The sequence below is a fragment of the Vulpes lagopus genome, chromosome 4, assembly GCF_018345385.1.
Source record: "Vulpes lagopus strain Blue_001 chromosome 4, ASM1834538v1, whole genome shotgun sequence".
Classification (NCBI taxonomy): Eukaryota; Metazoa; Chordata; class Mammalia; order Carnivora; family Canidae; genus Vulpes; species Vulpes lagopus.
Window position 1 is genome coordinate 18,040,231 of NC_054827.1, and position 22,004 is coordinate 18,062,234.

Genomic DNA, 22,004 nt, shown 5'->3' on the forward strand with positions numbered 1-22,004 from the left:
GCAAATTCATGTTCCTGCTTACAGGAGAACTTTTTTCTGGAAGACCTCAGGGGCCTTCCAGTACATTCACGTAAAAAGTGAAAACATGAAAATGTTAAAACAAGGTTTGCATTTAGGATTTTGCAGAGCTTGGTAGAGCTTCAACAGAATTATTGATAAAGATTAACAGAAGCCTTGTAAAAAGCTTCTAACCATTTCCATACTCCACAAAATATCAAAGACTGCAAACACTGATATTAGCAAGATTTGATGAAAAGTCTAATTTTCCAAGGCAAGTAGATCTAAATAAGCACTCAGTATAAGTTGCCCCAAGGTTTTTCCTTTACCTACATTTCATCTGAGCCTTCCCTTGGCCACTGAAGAAGTGACTTGAAACAACAAACCCAATTCTTTGTACACAAGGCTCTCTGACTTAATTTAGAGCTGCTAGATTTAGCAAATAAAAATATAGGATGCCTAGATAAATTTGAACTTCAAAATATAAGGAATACTTTTTAGTATAGGTATATCCCATGCAATTTTTGGTACATACGTATAATTTCAAAGATTATTTGTTGTTTACCTGATACTCAAATATAATGGAGTAAATATTTTATCTGGCAAACCTATTCTGTACTCTCTTAAAATTGTATTTTATTGTATGCATTGTATCGTAAAACATACACCATCATTAAGGGAACTATGACAGCTGTCAGGGAAGGAAAACAGGAAAAGTCCCAATTTGTGAATGAGAAAATGTACATGAAAGTCATTTATAACTTTATAAAGTGTAACACTGATGGTTCTGAATGGATCGTGGCCGGGAAGAGGAAAGGATTAAAATCATTGAAGAGTATTTTCCCTCAGATTGAAACCACAACACTGTACAAATATTGTGTAGTACTTTGTGCTAGAAGTACTTTGTGTAGTACAGTGGTTTCAAGCGCAATTTCTGGAGTGAAAGTGACCTAAGTTTGAACCTTAGCTCTGCCACTTTCTAGGTGTTTGATCTTAGACCAGACACTTAACCTCCCTAAGCCTCCTCTTTTTCGTATTTAAAATGAGAGTGAAAATACCCACCTCATAAGGCAAAGGGTAAGCACTAAAAGAAGTGCAGCCTCTTTTTCAAGCACTTAGAACATTACCTGACATGCAGTAAGTCCTTGTTAATAAAAGGTTATTATTATTCTTATCATACCGTGCAAATTGTTTTTTACCATACCCATTAACCAAAGATAAAGCTGCCAAAGATAAAAAAGATATTTAACCAAAGATAAAGCTGGCAATAATAGTCACAAAAGATCTTCTATACTGGGTTCTCTGTGAATAGAGTTTGTTCAGTTACAAATGAGAAGAGCTAGCAGTCACTTATAATCTTCAGAATATCTGGCTCTGCATGCACATTGAATATGAAAAAATTCAGGAGCCCAGGAAAAGTCAAGGTCCTCTTCGAGCCATTTAGCCTTTCTTACACTGACTCTGCTGAGAAGACCTCTGGGCTGAATTCCTTTCCCACTCCAATGGACAGAAGCAATGAGTCCATCAGGTTTCCAACTATAGAGCTCTCTCTAAAATTCCATTCTAGAATTTGCTCTGTGTGGTATTTGAGTGTGACATTCCTGCAGATTCTAAACTGGTTCTGTGTGGTCTGGTTCTGCTCTTGGAAGTCAACATTCCTCATACCGGATCAACCTCTTTTTTTTTCCCCACATAATAATAGAATTGGCCAAAGAGCCCTCCCTACCACAGCGAAGGAGCTGCATGACTGGGGAGAAGTTGTCCCGTGGCTCCGAGGCAGTCAGTCTCTGTAGGCCAGCCCCTCTGATCATCTACCCCAAGGCTAACACCGCATTTCCAGGCTTATTACCTTATTAGAACCAATAGTACAGCTGCTTCCCTGAAGGAAATTATAGGAAAGCCTAATTTATAAAATGTGTTTCCTTTCAAAGTCTGCGGCTTATGGGCAGCAAGGAGTTAGCAGAAGCAACTTATAATGCAATTTCAAACTCACCTTGAATCTGGAGCTTCTCTTAAGGATTTCTGCCTTTCCGGCGTGCTTGAGGAAGCGAAGGACTACTTGTAAAAGTCTTTGCTACCTACAGGGACAGCAGATGTCAGCACTGTTAGTATTGATACATGCTGTGGGTGCTTTGCTCCCTGTTGCCTGACACCACTTGGATATCTCACACCTGATCACTCTTAAACCTTTAATAGACACCTAGAATTATACCACTGAATAACAAGTAGATAAGGGCACAGCCTCTTGAGTTTTCTTACAGAAAGAGAAAATGAATTCCTAGGACTCAGGATTCTGCTTTTCAAAGGCACTCCCATCTGCCAAGCTAATTAGCAGAGAACACCTCCCCGTGGACCAGATGTACATTCTTTGTTTGCATTACATTCTTAAGATGTTCTTTCAGACAACATGCTTTCCCCTGATACTTAGGTAGAGAAGGCAATAAATAACTAGATGGCAGTCAAGTCGCACGCACAGCTAAGTGGTACGTGCTCGGTCATCCTACACATTCCTCTTGAAAATGCTCCCTCCCTACACCTTCCACTAGCCCCACATTCAATAGGGAAACAATGGAGAGAGTAATTCTTATCCTCTCCATGATATAGTCCTGCCTTTACTCAGCAAACCTGCATGTAACATCTGGGGAACCAATCCATCACTCCTTCAAGTACACCCAGGAGGTAATAATAAATACATCCAGTTTTTAATTACTATTCTTTAATAAATTTTGATTGTCTTTAAAAATCAAGATAAGGGCTTTCTAATACAAATAATAAAAATAATTTCAGAATGCTGAGAAGGCAGTCAACAAATACTGAGTCCCTAATATTTGCCAGGCACAGTGCTAGACAATAGATGTGAGCTATAAACAAGATGATCAGAATCCCTGCTCACGTAAAGTGTGTGGTTTACCTTTTCAGATTTTTTAGACATATGAAAAAAAATCAAACTACCTGCAGGATCTTTTATTTCCAAGTAATTGAGATTCAGAACTGCTTAATATTTGAGAATATTTTCTAGTTACTTTCTTATAGTTCATGTATTACTCCTTTTAGATCAATATTTAGAATATAAAAGAATACTTCTCCACCAGAGATGTGCAGTGAGCCATTCTAAATGTCATAGAATATCCCTGAAAATAAGCAGAGACAACATAAGTAACTGTCCTTAACCCCTCTGATCAGAAATACAGGTCTGTATAAAAAAAAAAAAAATGTGATAGATGGTAAAATCTCCAGAAAGAAGGCACACATCTAGGACACTCGTGTTAAAAATATAGACTTGGAAGTACTGTGATGTACTTTATGAGGCCAGCCTCAAAATAGAAATTTTAGGCATGGCACAGATATATAACATAGCTACCAGTTCTCTGGGTTCTACATTTGATGGTATTAAAAGAAAAAATACATATATAGCCTTCCAAAGACCATTGGAAAAAGGACATTGTCTGGAAGGTACATGTCTCAGAGCCTCCTCATAGCTGACTCTTCAAAGCAAATTTGTCCATCCAGTTTACCGACTTTTAACACTAGAGCTAACTCAGAGCAACAAGCCTTCACCTGAATTTATCAGTAATGAGCACGCCGCATCAGGATATCAAAATGCAGTGATCTGCGTCACCATATTTAGCCTAGAAGAGATAATAGGGAGTCTTGGGCCTAAGAGATAGACTTTGATTTTTTATTTCACATTAACAACATTCAATCATCTATTTAGAAAGTATTTAAACCCTTAGGATGGGCTATGTGCTATGCTGGACACTGGGAATGCAGCTCCTAACAAAACAATGTACCCAAGATCCCTGCTCTGCTCTGTGCACCAACAATTATGGTAAGGGCTGGGACAGAGAAGTATGAAAAATTGTACCTTGGTAGAGCCAGTCAATTAGAAAATAGCCATTCAGCATGGAACCTGACTTAAACATGAGCATAGCGGGCAATTGCTAGAATCATCTATTCTTTGCTCACATATTACTGAGAGCCTACTAAGAGGCACATCCTAGAGGGTATGATCTAAGGGGCAGCCTGAAACCAGTTAGCTTATAAATCCTGGGCCTAACCCCAGTGCATGAAGGTGTCTGGCTATATTTCCCAACATTTGGCCTCCATTAGCCACCTCCAGCCACACACATCAGCGCTCATATACCCAGCCACCTGCAAATCAGAAAACATTGTTCTCACTCAGTCCCCCTAAACCATTTTAAAACCTTATACATTTGTCTCCAGCATCAGCCTCGATCAAATTGCTAACTAGGCAACATGGATTGCACTTTCCCATATTTTCCTTTATCTGCTAGTCTGCCCCAGCTGTGCCCCACTCTGCTGCTCTCAAGCTGGATGCCCAGCCTCAGCACATCTATATTACTTATACGCATCCTTTTCGTTAACCTCTCTCCCTCATTTCCCTTCCTCCTTTCATTCCCCCAGAAACCTGCCCAAAATAACAGTTAATTTAGACAAAATTAAAGAATTGTGCTTGACTTCTCCAGGTCATATATTTTCATTCATTAAATGCATCTCAGCAAGCAAGCAACCCTTCTCCTGTGTTCCACAGGTATTGCCTGTTTTAGCACACCACAGACAGTAGGAGTTTTCTTTGGAGGCACTTGGGTGCCTCAGTTGGTTAAGCATCCAACTCTTGGTTTTGGCTCAGGTCATGATCTCAGAGTCATGAGATCAAGCCCCGCATCAGGCTCTGTGGTCAGCCAGAGTTGGCTTGAGATTCTCTCTCTGTCTCTCTCCTCCTCTGCCCCCCCTTTCATGCTCTTTCTCTAAAATAGTAAATAAATAAATAAATAAAATCTTTTTTAAAAAAAAGTTTTCTTTGAGGACTAGAAGAGAAAGTAAGTTGGAACAGAGGCAGTCAGGTTAGCAGTTAGGGGGAGCCATTCTAGAAGCAGGAGATTTGGGCCAGAATCTCTCCATTGCTCACGAATTTTGTCTGTTTAATTTCTCTATGCTTAGTTTCTCCTCTGTGAAGTGTGAACCACAAAACTTAACCCAGAAGGTTTTTATAAATATTTAGTGAGTAAGTCAAAGACAAACACCATGATAACTGAGGGAAGAGCAGCTGGCAGGATGGGCAAAATGAGTGAAAGGGAGTGTAAGACATAGGCTTCCAGTTAGGAAATGAAAAAGTCACAGAAATCAAAGGTAGAATTGGGAACATAGTCACTGATATTGTAATAGCATTGCATAGTGACAGATGGTAGCTATACTTGTGGGGAGCATAGCATAACACGTAGCAGTGTGTTGAACCACAATGTTGTACCCCTGAAACCACCGTAACATTGTGTCAACTAAATACAAATATAAATAAGTAAATATGTAAATAAATGTGAGAAAGTACATATAAGACACTGAAAACAATGCATGGTATGTAGTAATAATACAATAAATGCCAGCTCTTATCTTACTACTGGCAAGATTCACTATATAATTTGTGGCACCCAGTGAAAAATGAAAATGCAGGGCCCTTGGTTCAAAAATGAATTTAAGACATCAACAGCAAAGTTTTAAATCAAGTGCAGGATCCTTCTAAGCATAGAATCCTATGCAAATGTATAGGTCACACAACCATTAAGTCAGCCCTGACTATCACGCCTAGGGTAAAGCCTCATTGCTGACCCTTAGATCTAGGAACTTTTGTAGGTTATCATTTAGAAAAATCCCTAGAAACCCAAATTTCTTTGCCTTTGGGAAAGGGGATACTGGCAAGAAAAATAACTAGCACTTACCAAAATACAAATAAAGGAGCCTAGTGCTAAAAAAAAAAAAAAAAAAAAGAAAGAAAGAAAGAAAGAAAGAAAAGAAAAGAAAAGGAAAGGAAATTAAAAATCCCAAAGTAGGTTTTGCAAATGGCAATCACTTGAACAAGTTTGGGATGAAAGATCTGGGACAAAAATAATTTCTTCCAGTATTTCATGAAAACTGTTGTTCAGTGGTAAAATACTACCATAAATCTATGTTGGTCATTCACTGCAAACTCCTACAAACAAAAGCTTTTGCTAAATAAAAGGAACACTAGAACAACAAAGTATGTAATAAGAAGTTTGAATTTCTTCTGAGAGTTTAAAAAACTGCAGCTCTTTAAATTCATTTCTTTCTAAAGCCATATCCTTTACTGTTTAATTTTGTGGTTTAAATTGCCTGTCAAACCATAAGAAAATAGAGCTCAGATCCAGAGCTAAATAAACCAGTTTTACTTTCACATGCAATTATAGTTTTTTAATCTTTTTCTCCAGTTCATTTCCAACATCTTTTTATCACTTGTAATCAATTTTCTGCAATTTACTATACAAATGTTATTAAATGCCTTCCATTTATTTTAAAGATCTAAATTCTGATGAAATAAGACTGTATGATCAATGTAGATAGCATCCGTTATGCACTCCCAGATCCCTGGCTGTAAATCACGATATGACAGTATTTATCTGGAGGCTGAATCATCCTAACTAGTCCACTTTGTTTACTACCAGATCTCAAAATCATCATAAATCATCTTTCTTTCTTCTTTTTTCTTCCACTTCACATCTCAGGGAAAACATATTCATTTTCCAAACTCATCATTTCCAGCAGTGTTCATTTTCAACCTTAATTTCCTGGCCAAACCTATTCATTCAGATGCCTTTTTTGGAGGTGGTATTTGTGTGAATACACTACATTAGAGCCAGAAATTTTTTTTTAGAGCTCTTCTCATCTGCTATGTAACCTCTGAGAAAAGGTTAATATATCCTTATATATTCTTTAGTTCCAAATCTCTTCCTATTCCATGAGCTTAAAATCATATCAAGGTAATTTTAGATCATTGGAACTATGGCTCTATGCCAAGCCCCTCAGCTCTCTCCTATTTTGGTTGACAATCATGATGTTTTATTAATTTTCAGTCTCCAGAAATAAAAGTAGCACACTTAAAATTTTTTAAATATGCCTTTTACAGTTTCCAAAAATTACATTTTGAAAAATTCACTTCTGGAAAAAAATTATTTAACAATACAATTAGTTCAGAAATTTAATTGTCCCTTGGTTTGGGAAAATCCTTTTAGCAAGCTACTTTTATCAAGAGGCTATTTTTATTAATAATAGAAGGAACACACCTTTAACTTCTTGAGTGCTATTCCCTTGGATTTTGGAGAAGTAATAATCAGGAGATGGTTTTAAAATCTTCCACTGCAATGTCCTTCTTTTTTCCACATAATTTCGAACGGTAGTGACAGAGACAGGACTCTCCATTAGGAGAATTGAGCCCTGCCAATATTCATATATAACACCTGTTTCCTCTTCTATGCAGTGGTATCACATTGGCTGTGAGACGATTTATATTCTTGAATCCCAGGCCACAACTACAGCAAAATGAATGGTGGTCCAGAGTCAGGCAGTAGGGATCTCATGACTTGGAGGAACATTGACCAAGTAAGTAACTGAGGAATGTTGACCCACAAATCTGCTTGCTTTCCCAAATATACAACAGAAGAGAAAAGATAGTTTGGGGATTAGAGTTGTTATATGAGCATCTCCCACCACAACTCAGGACTCACTGTGAAAAGGGCCACGTCTTAATCATCCTTAACTCCTAGCCTTTCTAGGCACAGGCTCCATTCCAGAATGAAAGGTATAACTGATCAAAGCAGCCAAGTTGGAAAATAACCAAGTTGATCAAAGAAGCCAAGCCACATTGCTTCACGAGTTACCAGTAGCTATGAAATGGTGGAGCATTAAAAGTTTAGACAGTTGCAGGCATGGAGGTATTTCCTCATCATATATGGGAAGTGCTGGAACATTTTCTGGTGAGGCAACCTTTTTCAGTTCAGCATTGACCTTGATCTTACCCCTCCCATCACCACCCCATTGAACCGCAGCAGACTCTGTCAGACTGCTAAGAGAGAAGCAAACAGATAGCCTTGCTCAAGATAATTTCAAGATAAAGTGGTCAACTGCATTTTGTATAATACATTAAGTGAAAGCATCCTCCCTAGAAATATTTGATGAAATATGTCACTTTTTATGCTGAGCCAAAGAACCCAGACACAAGTGAGTACATAGAGCATGATTCCATTCATATGAAATTTGGGAACAAGAAAAGCTAATGTATAGTGATGGAAGTGACTGTGGGGGCTGGATGATGACTGGGAAGGGAAGACATTGACAAGGGGCAAGAGGGAACTTTCTGGGGTGACATAAATGTTTTATGTCTTGGTTATGTTGCATGCATTTATCAAAATACACCAAACTCTACCCCTAAAATTTATGCCTTTTAGGATACCAGGGTGGCTCAGTCGGTTCAGCATCTAACTCTGATTTGGGCTTAGGTCATGATCTCAGGGGCATGGGATCAAGTCCTATACTGAGCTCTGTGCTCAACATGAAGTCGACTTGAGATTCTCTCTCTCTCTCCCCCTCTTCTCTTCTACTTGCTCTCATTCTCCCTTAAATAATAAATGAATCTTTTTTAAAAGGTCTTTCATTTTTTATAATCTATATCTTCACTAATTTGATCAAAAGTAGCTGTCTTTATTTAAATATAAACCTTGAGAGCTTTCAGAAAACCATAAAATCTCTACAATTGGTATCTAATGCGAGGATACACCTAGGTGAACAATCGCTCAACATGGCACAAACAGAAGTCATACTATAACACATAATCTGGATGACAAACTGTCTTTGCCAGTCCTGGCTCTGGTTTTCATGAATTCCAAAGACTGAGGAATTCAACTTAACACCATATCCATAACACAGAGTATATTTATTTCATTTATTTAGTATATTATTTAGTTGATATATTATAAATTTATGCTTATGTTTCCTGTATTAAAAAGTACCTATAGTTTTCCTTATATATTTTAGGATTTAGAGTAAGAACCCTTTAAAATATAGAGTAAGAACTTACATTATAGATGTCTAGACTAGATGAATTCAACTGACAATGACAATGATACTCTGACAGCAAGACTGGGTAGATCTGACCAAGTAGTCCTTAAAGACAGATATCTTAAGAGGTCTTGCTTCTAATGGAGGATGATGTATTTGACTTCTGGGACAAGCCCAACGTATCAACTGCATGAGTGGGACCCACATTTTTCTAGGTAGAAAAAGGTTTTGTTTGTGGTTGTCATTTTCTTTTAAATATGTCAATTTAGTTCAAGCTATGGACTGTTCTTCACTGAGAATGGGGCACAAGTAATCTTTCAGATGTAGAACAGTTCAGTGCAAAATCACTGAGCTAAAGGATCATCCAAAGCCTTGGATTCTAATACTGGTACCCCTTACATAGAGACACTGCTTCCAGTAAATCAAGGAACCTCATTAGGCCTCATCTATTAGACGAGGGGAAAGAAATAAACAAAATATAAGGAAAAAATCCATTCTAGCTCTAAAAGTCTGTGATTCCATATGTCAAAGCTAACAAAGGATCCCAGATATCATCTGGCCTCCTGAAGTTCCTACAGTTATAGAAAGGATCCAAGCCTATTCAGGTCACATATGGACTCACAACAATAAAATCCATGTTCCTGAACATCAAGTGACCCCTGCATTAAGCAGAATAACTCTAGAGAGAAAGACAACACATATCACAGCTGCCTATCTGGAAGGGGATCTTCTGAATGGATTCCTCCTCCATATACCACATCTATTAGTAAACGTTTGACATAAACCAGTTAACGGATAAAGCTATATATCTCTACTGTTTTTCTACAGCACGTTTTCATAGTACAACCTAAGCCATTGCCATCATTTCCACATTAAAAGCAATTATCAGTTTTGTTCAATGCAAATTTAGGTTTTAATAACATTTTCAGAATTTAGAAAACATATTAACACAACTAGACTATATGGACCCAGGTTTAAGGGCCATCCACAGGATCTAAGGAATAGATTAAAGAGTCATTTTAGCAGAGTGTCATTTCTACATGTGGTGCTCCTATGTGTTTGCTTACTTTCTTCAACACTCTTGCAGAGTTTCCCTATGATACAAGGTTAGCTAGAGTGGGTTGTTCTTTAATGGGGTAGCTGGAGTTGAACATAGTAGTTGTTACTTAACTTGTATTCCCTAAGAATTTCATGGGTTCTAGGGCCACACTTATTTGTGACATATTTTGATTAATAGAAATGTGCCCTCCATAATTTAACGGTCTTAGGGCACAAGTACAGAGAAAGTACTCAGGAAATAGACATCATTTAAAAGGCGAGTTCACAGCCAGCTCTAAGGGTCAGGAAGCTGGCCTTCTGCCAAAGCAAGGCAGGTGGCAAATTCCATGATGTGGGCCTCATAAGCTACATTCTAGAAAGAATTTTGAGAATTGTTATTAGAAAATCCTGAGTGATCTTAAATATTACCTGTAATTAAGCACAAAATGACAAGTTTACATTGCTTTTAAAGAAAGTATATGTTTTATAATATCTTCAGTAATTGTTTCTGCTATTAACAGAGTACTGGGTTTGAACAGTGAAACAACTTAGCTTAAATAGTACTTTTTATAAACAAGTGGTGAAATATACTAACTTTACTAATACATGGCACTTCAATATATTTCAAACTGTGACTTTGAATGAAGAGCGGTTGCTCTTTGAATACTATAACATTTATAATTAACCTATCAGAATATCTACATAAGTACAAATAATTGAAATGATACTGTCTCCAATTTTAAAAACTGAAATTTTAGAAAATTGAAAAATGAGTATTTTTATCTGTGTCCATCCATCTAATTACAAGTCTTAAAATGGGCTTTCATTCATTCAAAAATATTTATTGCATACCCATCATTGTGAGGGTAGCTAGGGAAATAGACAAGAATAAAATAGATATGGTTGCCACCTAATGGAGCATACAGTCTAGTGGGGAGCAAACATTTTAAAAAATCCTACAAATAACATACATTCCAGTCACAATCTGATAAATCCTAGGAAGAGGGAAAAGTGCATGAGAATATCTAACAAAGGGACCTAAGCAGATGGCTGATAGGGGAAAATATTATAGAAGGAGTCTTTGAGGAGTGACTTTACCAGACATGAAGGATAAGTAATAGCTACCCAAGCAAAACATAGGCAAAAACGTCTCCTAGGCAGAGATCAGCAAATACAAAATTCCTGAGTCAGTCAAGAGCTTGGCTTGTTCAAGGAACCGTAACAAGGCCAGTGAAAGTAATGGAACCATGTGAAGCAGCAAGTTCAAAAGGGCGAAACAGACCATACCAAGGATCTTTTATTTTATAGTAATTATAAAGGGAAGTGTTCATTCAGTAATGTCAATCAGCTTGTGTCTAGGCTACATCTCTGAAAACAAGTGTTTTCTCTGGTCTGCTGTATGAGTTTTAACTGGAGAACAAATTTCACCTAAAATCCTACTATTTCCAAATAATAATCATAAGGTGAACATCATGCCCAGTTTCTCTCCCTATCTGTCTCTGTCCATATATGTACCAACACACACCACACACACACACACACACAGGACAAAGGACAGCTAGCCAACTATTTTGACAAAAGATAAAATTTTATAAGTTCAGGAATGAACTATAAATGTTTTTAATGAAATATTAAATTTTATATTTCCTTAGAATTTGTGCCCGCCCCCAAATTAAACCTTGTTGAAAATGCAAGGTATTAACTATGAAACTGAAATATCACAAGTGTAGCTTTTTACATTATGGATTTAGAATACCTGTTGCATCAAGCTATGTTCTCTTTATTTCCCCTCCTGCTTGTTCCTCCTGCCCCATCATCATGTATGTGACTTTTAAGAGAAACATAGCTAACATACTAGTCCATTAAAGACAACATGGCTTATTGGGGAGGAGGAGATGTAAAGTGCACTTTCCTCCTCGGTGATAAGTTCTCTGGAGAAGAGTTAGTTGCTTTTTTCTCAAATTTCCTGGGCAATTTTAATATTTGGTCACCAGCCAGTGGGCTAGACCACTTCTTACCAAGCACATTGTACTCCTTATGTAAACCTTTCTAAAGAAGAAAAAAAAGGATGAAAAAAATAACATCTGAGACTGTTCAAATTGTTAAGTATACTAATTTATAATTAATAAATAAATGGAGAATAAATGAAGGAATTTACAATTTAAAAATTTCTATATTCAGCAGCTTATGAATTTATGGCCCCAAAGAAATCAAACCAGGTATACTGAGAATCAGTGGATGGGATAACTGATAGAAATTTGCTTTCTCTTTTTTTTTTTTTTTTTTTTTTGTTACTTGATTTTCATGGGGACTTATGCAATACCGCTTTCCCCACTTGAAAATCAAAATTCTTTGTCTCATTTGGCAGTGTGCTGAGGTTAGCTAGAGCCAAGTCTTTGCTAGTAGACAGAACCAGGTTTGAAAGTTCTTTTTCCATAAGTTAGTATCAAGTGTGACTGTCACTTAACTTCACTGCGTCTTAGTTCCTTATCCTGTAATAGGGAAATAATAAATTCCCACTGACACAAAATTTATATAAGACAGTATAATTTATATTTATATATTACAGTATTTATTTATATAAATATTTAAAATATTTATATATTACAGTAGTTTCTCAATGCAGGCTCATTTCCATTTCTTGGTTTTTACCATCTAATTTGGTGTTTTTATTTTTATTTTTTTAGGGGGAAGGGACTTGTATGTTTTAAATACATCTCTTACAAGTAATAATTTAGACCTGAATTAAAAATTAGATCTAAAATTTTGTTTTTAAATTGATAATTTAATCTATTTATATTTTATATGATTTCTTTTATAGTTGGCTTTATTTTCATTATCTGATTTTGTGCTTTGTATTTTTCCTTACTTTTACTGTTTTTCTATTTCCTTTCTTTCCATATTTTATATGACTGAATTTTGATTTCAAAAGTTTCTCTTTCCCTCTAAATTGATCTGGAAGTTATAAATTTCTTTTCTATTCATTGCCTGGTTGCTCTTAATCTTTTTTTTTTTAAGATTTTTATTTATTTATTCATGAGAGACACAGAGAGAGACAGAGGCATAGCAGAGGAAGAAGCAGGTTCTCTAAGGGGAGCCCAATGTGGGATTCAATTCCAGGACCCCGGAATCACCACCTGAACTGAAGGCAGATGCTCAACTGCTGAGCCACCCAGGCACCCCTGGTTGCTCTTAATTTTAACAAAATCCAAAATTAATCTCTGTTCTCTTCCCTAGCAATGCAATATCCTAATTCTGATCATTCTCTTCTTGTCATATATAGTATTTTTGTGCATTATTTAGATTCCATCTTTTTTCCATATATTTACAACACTATTATCTTATATATTCAATGTTTGTTTAGATTTACCAGTTTGTTTACCATCACTTATTTCATCCTAGACCTTTTCCCTGGAATTATTTCACTTCTTACAGATGTATTTTCTTTAGCAATCCTTTAGTGAGGGTTTGATTATGTTAAACACAGATTTTTGCTTGCCCAAAATGCATTTATTTTGCCCTGATTATTGTATAGTAATTTGGCTTAGTAAACAACTTGAGATGGTCATTATTTGTTTGTAGCAATTTGAGGCTAGTGTTCCATTGTGTTCTGGATCCACTACTGCTCTTGAAAAGAATCTGTTTTCCACAAAATTGTTATTCCATTGTAGATAATTTTTTTTTCTGGCTACTTTTAGGATTTTTCCTTTTCTTCAGTATTTTGCAATTTCACTACGTGCCTAGTTGTGTTCCTTTTTTCTCCTCCTTCTTCCTCTCTTCCTTCCTTCCTTCATTCCTCCCTCCCTCCCCTCCCTCTCCCTTCCTTCTCTCTGTCCTCCCTCTATTCTACTTGGGAATGTTTGCCTTACTTTATTTTCTCAACTCCCTGTTTTGGATCATAAATCACACATTTGTTAAACTTTATCATATTGCTCTTTGGTAGTTTAATTTCCCTTTTTTTCTCTCTATTTTTGAGAGGCAGAGGGAGAGAAAGAGAGGGAGAGAGAGTGCTCATACACGCACATTTGCCTACACAGGGAAAGGGAAGAAGGGAGAGGGGCAGAGAGAGAGAGAGAAGGAGAGAGAATCTTGAATAGGCTCCAAGCTCAGTACAGGCTGACACAGGGCTGGATCTCAGGACCCTGAGATCATGACCTGAGGGGAAATCAAGAATCTGACACTTAACTGACTGAGCTGCCCCAGTGCCCCACGTTCGCTTTCATATTTTGCATTTCATTGTAGCTCTGAGCTTCATTCTGAATAATTTCTTTATAAGTCATTATGTCTTAAGCTCTGTATAATGGTTTATTTATCTGATCTAATGAGTATTTAACTTTAGTGATTACATTTTTCATTTGAGAGGTTTTGATTCTTTTTCAGATTAGCCTGATTTTTAGAAATATACTTTGTTCCTAGTTTATGATTTCAATTTTTTTGAATAATTGAAAATATTTATTTTGTATCCTATATTTCTAATATCTGAAGTCTTTGGTGGTTTACTTCTGCTGTTGTTTGTTTTGCTAACTCTTAAATATAGTCTTTTATATTTAGATTGAGCTCATGCTTAAATGCCTGGGCTTTATGTGCATGAGTTAATGTTGAGGGTGCATCCTTCTGCAGAGAATTTATGTTTGTGTCTCTTGGACATACCAAAGTATAACCAACCCAGGGCTACTTAAAATAGCTTCTTTGAGTTTTGTTAGACCTACTAGATAGTATCATTTCTTTTTTTTTTTTTTTTTTTTTAATTTTTATTTATTTATGATAGTCACAGAGAGATAGAGAGAGGCAGAGACACAGGCAGAGGGAGAAGCAGGCTCCATGCACCGGGAGCCCGACGTGGGACTCGATCCCGGGTCTCCAGGATCGCGCCCTGGGCCAAAGGCAGGCGCCAAACCGCTGCGCCACCCAGGGATCCCTAGTATCATTTCTTTAAAAAAAATTTTTTTTATTTATTTGAGAGAAAGTGAGAGACAGAGAGCACAAGCAGAGGGAGAGGAAGAAGAAGAGGGAGAAGCAGACTCCTTGCTGTGCAGGGAGCTTGACTTGGAGATTGATACCAGGACTCTGGGATTGTGACCTGAGCTGAAGTCAGATGCTAAACCCACTGAACCACCCAGATGCCCCTAGGTAGTTTCATTTTAAGCCCAGACTTCGGAGTATGTTGTCAACCTTGTGGTTATTGACATGGAAAACTTCTATTTATTTATTCATTCATTCGTTAATTCCCGGAGTCCAGAACAAGAATGACATTTATTTATTTATTTATTTATTTATTTATTTATTTATTGAAGTTTTATTTATTTATTTATTTATTCGTTCATTCATTTATTTATTTATTTATGAGAGACACAGAGAGAGAGGGAGAAAGAAGCAGAGACACAGGCGGAGGGAGAAGCAGGCTCCATGCAGGGAGCCCAATGCGGGAATTGATCCCAGGACTCCAGGATCAGGCCCTGGGCTGAAGGCAGTGCTAAACTGCTGAGCCACCCGGGCTGCCCCTTACTTGAAATTTTTAAAAAGAGAGTGCACCTTACTAAAATCTTTTAAAAGTAATTCATGGTTATTGTAGAACATTTGGAAAATATTAAAGAGTATGAAAGAGAGAAAGAAGTAGCACTCCTAATTCTATTTCTGTTAACATTATGTGCATTTCCACCATGACTGATTTGAATATTCAACCTGGACTTCTGCTTTTCTATGTTGTTTTCCTGTGTCATTAACTATTTTGGGGTGTTGGGAAGGGGATTCTACTCCAGTAGTTCAGATAATAGGGAGATGATAGTGATCTGTTCTGGGGTGATGAGTTGCAATGCAAATAAATGAAGAAATGCAAGAACAATTTAGAGATAAAACTGACAGAACAAAGTGATGGATTTGATGTGTATTTTGAAAAAACTTTCAAATTATATGTTTTAGTTCCACATACATCAAGGTCTTGAATAACTTTATGATAAATTGAGCAAAGAACACAAGAATTGTAACAACTTTATCGGAAGCACATGAAAAGCACATGAGAATTTCTTACAAAGTCGTAATTTGAAATACTGAGTTCATGTTTCAGTTTATTTACCTAACAAGTCAGAGGTTTATAGGAAGTATATCTGCTAATAATTTTACCCAACAGTATGGAAGTCTATGTTCCATTCTGAGGATCAATAAAAGCAATAGGATCAAAATAATACAAGAGGAGAAGTTTTGGCTCTTAACCAGAGACTCCTATGGCATATTTCTGTCTTTACTACATAACAGTGAAGTCTATTAAAAAACTAAAGCTAAAGCAAACTCATCTACTCATACTGCTCTAATAATTGAATTTTGAAGGCCTTTGCTACATACTCGAAGTGTACTATATTTTCAAAGTTAGATGACTGATTTATGAAGAAACACACATGTGTTTTTTTTTGCTTCACAAAAGCAACCAAAAGCACATTTGGATATTATTAAACTGAAAAGATAAAATATTGCACAGGTCTGAAGAATTAATTTTAAAATATTTCTTTAAGATAAACAGCGTATCAACTATATCTTAAATGTCATCACTTTGGATGACCAACTAAGCAGATTTACAGACAACTGCACGGCTGAAAAGGAATTATTTCAGTCTATCTGTCAAAAGCTATTATGTTCAAAGATATGAGCATCATCTCCATCCACTTTGTAAGCAGTGGGACCCCCACTGCTAACAAGGGAGAGGTACTCTGTATCATGCAGAATTCTTTGACGTATTTTCTCATCTTAAAATTGGCTCAAAAATGACCTGTTACAGAGGGGAATAAATTCCTAGCGATCACAAGTAAGAAAGAAGAAGCTGTCAGCATTCCATACTTCAGACTGTAATTCAGAGCTGTTATACAAGTCACATGCTGGTCTTACCAAAAATCTGCTCTTCGGTTTCTTTATACACTCCAACATATCTTCATATAGTTTGAGGTTTTTGTTATTAAATATGAACTCTAAAATATAATCATTGGTTGCTATTAGATACTTTATTAACCAGGTCTATGGCATTCAAAAATTAAAGTATGTAGGCATGTATATGATAAGTCTGAGAAAAGCTTCCACACCCGGGCTAGCACCCAGCCTGGCCAACCCTGTGGCACTCTGCTGACTGGTATTTCTCTGCAGGGTTGTTGCAGAATACTCCAAGACTTTCTGAATTCCCAACTATAGCAACTGTGAAGAATTGCGGAGTTTGGCAACCTAACCCATGGAGTTTTGCTCACTCAGATACTGAGCCTGGAAGAAGGTGAGGCAAGCTTTTCTTAGAATGAGGGAATAGAAAGTCATCTGTGCAACTCATTGATAACATTTTCTCCCATGTAAAAGTCTTTGGGGATCAAGCTCCAATAAACCCATATCTTACAGGGTTGGGGTTTTGTTTTGTTTTTTTGAGGACTCATTTATTTATTCTACAAATATTTACTGAGAATCTACTATGGACGAGCACTATTCTAGGTATCGGGATAGAAAAGTGAACAAAAGAAGCAAAGATCTCTTCTCATGGAGACCTACATTCCACATTTTGGAAGTTCTCTACTGCCAGAACAGATTCCTTCCTTCTTCTACAGCATTCAAAGAGATACTTGCACCCTTTACAAGAGGTAAGCCCAACAGGAAAAATCAGAGCTCCTAATCATAATTAATAAACAAAATAAAAGGTGAAATAACTGAAAAATTACATTCCTTTTCCAAAGCTAGATTTCTTTAGTTTTAGCTGCACTTTTCTTTTTCTTTTCTTAAACAAAAAGTATATCAGAGGATGAATAATTTGAACCACTTGGATCTAAACATAAATAATCTGGTACTATGCTTAATTCTTCTGTTTCTCAAGAGGAGTTACCTGTGTTCATTCCCATGGAAGGGGGAAAAAGGAAAAGAAAAAAATGCTGTGTCACAGATGTTGGGAAAATAAGTATTTTATTAGTAATAGAAAACCACAGTAATGTGAGGAATCATTCTCAGAAAGACTTTAAATCCTCTCTCACCTTACAGCACATGGGAGACCTAGGGATCTTTAAAAATATCTAAAAGAAGAATGGATAATATCTCTTAGCACCTTGACTCTCTCAGAAACTCAAGATAAAAGCTCAGTGCTAGGGCTCCATCTTTCAGCAGTTTCTACTCATTTGTAAGAAAACAATGCTTTCTTTCTTATGTAAAGAATAAGCCTTGTATGCACTATAAGTGAATTAATCTTGACATCTGATGTGGAATGGAAGCTACTGAGGCAATTTGAAAGAAAGAATATTTTATTTTATAAGCTTGATTTGAATCTAAGCCTTATATTCATGCTGACTAGATCCAAGAATAAGGTTATTCAACCAAAATATATCAATGAGGGATGAGTTTTGAGTTTTTTCCTAATTAGAATAGAATAGTAGAATAATAATGGAAGAAATTTTGTGATGGAACTGGATCTCAGATAACCTAGAGATAAATATGAAAACTAAGATTTACAATTTACTTCAATTCTTTTTTTTTTTTTTTTTTTTATGATACAGAGAGAGAGAGAGACAGAGAGAGAGAGAGAGAGAGAGACACAGGCAGAGGGAGAAGCAGGCTCCATGCCCGGGAGCCTGACGTGGGATTTGATCCCGGGTCTCCAGGATCGCGCCCTGGGCCAAAGGCAGGCGCTAAACCGCTGCGCCACCCAGGGATCCCTTCAATTCTTTTTTTAATCCCCTTCTCTTTTTTAACACACCTAGCTGTCTATATTAAATATTCTCTCTATATATAAGGGAGCCTTTTATCATATCTGTAGACCAAAAATTTCTGTTATTTTTTCTACACATGCAATGTGTTATATAGATATAGTGTTTATTTTTGTAGTTCATAGACCTCAATAGGTCATTAAATTAAATTTTTAAATGATTCCTTTTAGATAGCAAAGGAGTCATTCTTCAAAAGAAGCAAGAAGATTAAGATCACTTTGCAAACTTTTTTTTTTTTCACTTCGCAACCTTGATCAAAGATATCAACATCCAGAAACAAGGCTGATTGGGGAAGCAACATGGATATTCAGTAACTTGACCACAACCCACAATCTGTGGGCCCAGAGCGGAGCTTTTGGGTAATTCACAGGGCCGTATGTAACTAGGATTTAATTCCTATTTGCTCAGAGCTATAAATTCATTCTTAAGAACAGCACATCACACCCTAAAGAATTCCCTGATTTCTTGACCTTGGCGTTGAACTGAAACTGAGCTATAAAGAAGTACAGCATTTGCTTGAGCACCCTGAGAGGAGAAATAGGATAGCATAGCCTTCCTATGATCAAGGACTCAAGAAGAACTTATCAGCTCTTACCGTGAACAAGAAAATCCTCTCACTCCCACCCTCAAATGTTCAGAGCTAGAGTCCTGCCAAATTCTTTATCAACTCATCCTAGGAGTTCCCTGCATCCCTTCTGCTCAGTGTCATTAAAAGCTTCCTCACACTCGGTGGCACCGGCCCACAAGAATCCAGTATCACATATACCTGCAAGAGACTGCATTCTGGATGCATGTCCAAGTTGCAATCATCACTAATCTCTCAGTAAAACTGGTCAAGAGTAGTGGATCTGCCCATCAATAATTAAGTATAGGGAGTAAATAAAATATATGGAGTGGAATTGTCTCATTGTGTTGAAAATACATATAGTATTCTTTTTTAAAATCCATGCATCATTCAGATTTTAGTAGGTATTCAACAAATATGTCTTGGTTAATTGGTTGATATTCAGTATATCTGATCATATTATGCATAATTGCCTTTATGACAAGCAACCAAGTAAATGGGTGTCATACAAGCTTACCACTTTGAGGTCTAAACATGTCTTTCTTTTTTCAGAATCAATAAATGAAATACACATGAAAAGTAAGTGAATTGCTTTACAGTAACCCTTTGTTTTTGACCCAGCAGAATATGATTCAACCTCATCTACCATTTTATTTACCAGACTTAACTTGATAGATTCTGACTATTTTGCAAAAAAACAAATACTTCCCTTCCTTGATGATATCCAAAATAATGTGCCATGGAGTCCAAAGACATTTTCAAAAGGAAAATTCAGAGAATGCTTTAAACTAAGGAGACATATTTGGAAAAAATATGTGGCCCTCCAAGGCCACACACACACACACCACACTCAAATGGCAAACCATGATCTAGAATGCTAAGCTCAGTGTTTTTACTACTTGACTTGTTACTTGATTTCATGTTTAGGCAACATTCTGGATGTGCAGGGTAAGAACTCATCTTTTACAGATTTTAAAACAGTGAATACAGAGTCTGCTCTCTAAATAATCATGTATCATTTTATCATAGTGCCTACTATTTCACAGTTTTGATTTAAAGTTTCACATATGAGCATTTATCCCTTAAAAATTTTTTGAAAGTACATCTAGATGCATTATTTCCAAATGGCTTATATTACTCTGAACTTTTTAAAGTAAACTTGCTTCCAAGAAACTCCTAGATTAAGATATCATTCTCCTTATAAGCAAACTAGCTAAAATTTCCAGAGATATTTTTCCTTTGCAACTATATTTTTATACCCTAATTTTAAAGTACTTTGCTCTGATTTATTTTTTCAGAAGCAAAAGAAATGATGATATAATATTGTGACCAACTATTTCAAGTCTTTTTAATTGAAATTTTTATTGAGATAATTATAGATTCACATGCAGATATAATAAATAATATGGAGAGATTCTTTGTATACTTTTCTGTTTATTTCAATAGTAACTTTTTGCAAAACCATAACACAATATCCTAACCAGTAAATTGACATTATATAATCCAATCATTTCATCCAACTTTTCCCAGTTATATAGGTACTCATTTGTGTGTGTGTGTGTGTGTGTGTTTATTGTTTGATACAATTTTATCAACAGAGTAGGTTTGTACCTACCAGCACCATCTAGAAACTGAATAGTTAGTTCCGCCACCACAAAAATCCCTTATAATTTATTATTTTTCATTTAGCAGTCAGCTACACTGTGGCAAATGAAAGACACCAAAGTGTTGATGCTTTTTATGTGTTCAGTTATTACCCAAATGGGATTTTTCACAATAAGTGTCCATTTTTCTATCCATTTTTCATAATCTGCCATCTCAGAAGGATCCAGATTACAACTGTAATTTTTTTTAATCAAGTCTTATTTTCAGCAGACCAAACTTGTTGCACATCATTGTCAGAACAAAGAGAATAGGAATATTTTTAAGATGGCATCACCAGCAAAATCCCAAAACTGATGAATGTTAAAGTCCCCGGCAAAGTAGATAACCACAATCTATATATTCCTTTGCTTTTGCCCTGCTGCCATGTCTCATTCTCTCTACTTCTATAATCTGTGTTATTCTGTCCTCATCTTTACTTATTTTTAGGGATATACTTACAAGTTAAACAAGTCAAAATTGTTTATTTTGAACTCCTAATATCAGAAAAGTGTGAAGCAAAGGCCAGAAGCTGATACAGGGCTGAGGATATAGGTAATCAAAAAGAGTTTAAGGAAAGAAGGATGGTGGAAGGGGAATGTTATCAGCAACCGTCCAAGTAATTCCACTTTCATGAAGCAAGGAAGATTCTGGCAAAACAGCAATTTTTAAAAGAGACAACATGGGGAAAACAGATCAGAACTGAGTATGTATATAAAATAAAACTTAACATGAACAAAGATAAGTTAGGCAGTGAGCCTACATCTAAGCTTCTCAAGCTAACACATCACAGACCACTCCACTGTCACAGGTATGGCTTATTCAGAGAGTGAGCTGCATAACCTCTGAACCAAGGGTATTCCTATAAGTTTCAAGTCCAGGATAGCCATGTCTGAACAGCTGCACCACATGGCTTATCTTAGCCAGTGTCCTTGGGAGGTAAAGCCATTTTTAAGTGTTTCATGATTGCATAACATGCTCCTTTCCTGAATTTACCAAAAGCACCCTAAAAGGCACTTCCTGAAATTCACTAGAAAGAGATACCCACTTCTTTGTAAGGAAAAGGGCAGGACCCACGATAGATTCTCTGACTTGGGAGTTCACAAGAGTTGCAATCCAGTGACAGTTATCTCCTCTCTCTGTCATTAGAAATAAGCCAAATGAAGTTTGCCCTCTGAAATATA

General features: G+C 36.4%; 1 long non-coding RNA gene across 1 annotated transcript in view; it reads right to left on the reverse strand.

Moving 5' to 3' along the window:
• Positions 1-22,004, reverse strand: part of LOC121489726 — a 541,311-nt gene that overhangs the window by 497,689 nt on the left and 21,618 nt on the right. The window contains exon 2 of the long non-coding RNA XR_005987401.1: positions 1,991-2,075. This is a non-coding gene — a long non-coding RNA (uncharacterized LOC121489726). The remainder of the gene's footprint in view (positions 1-1,990; positions 2,076-22,004) is intronic.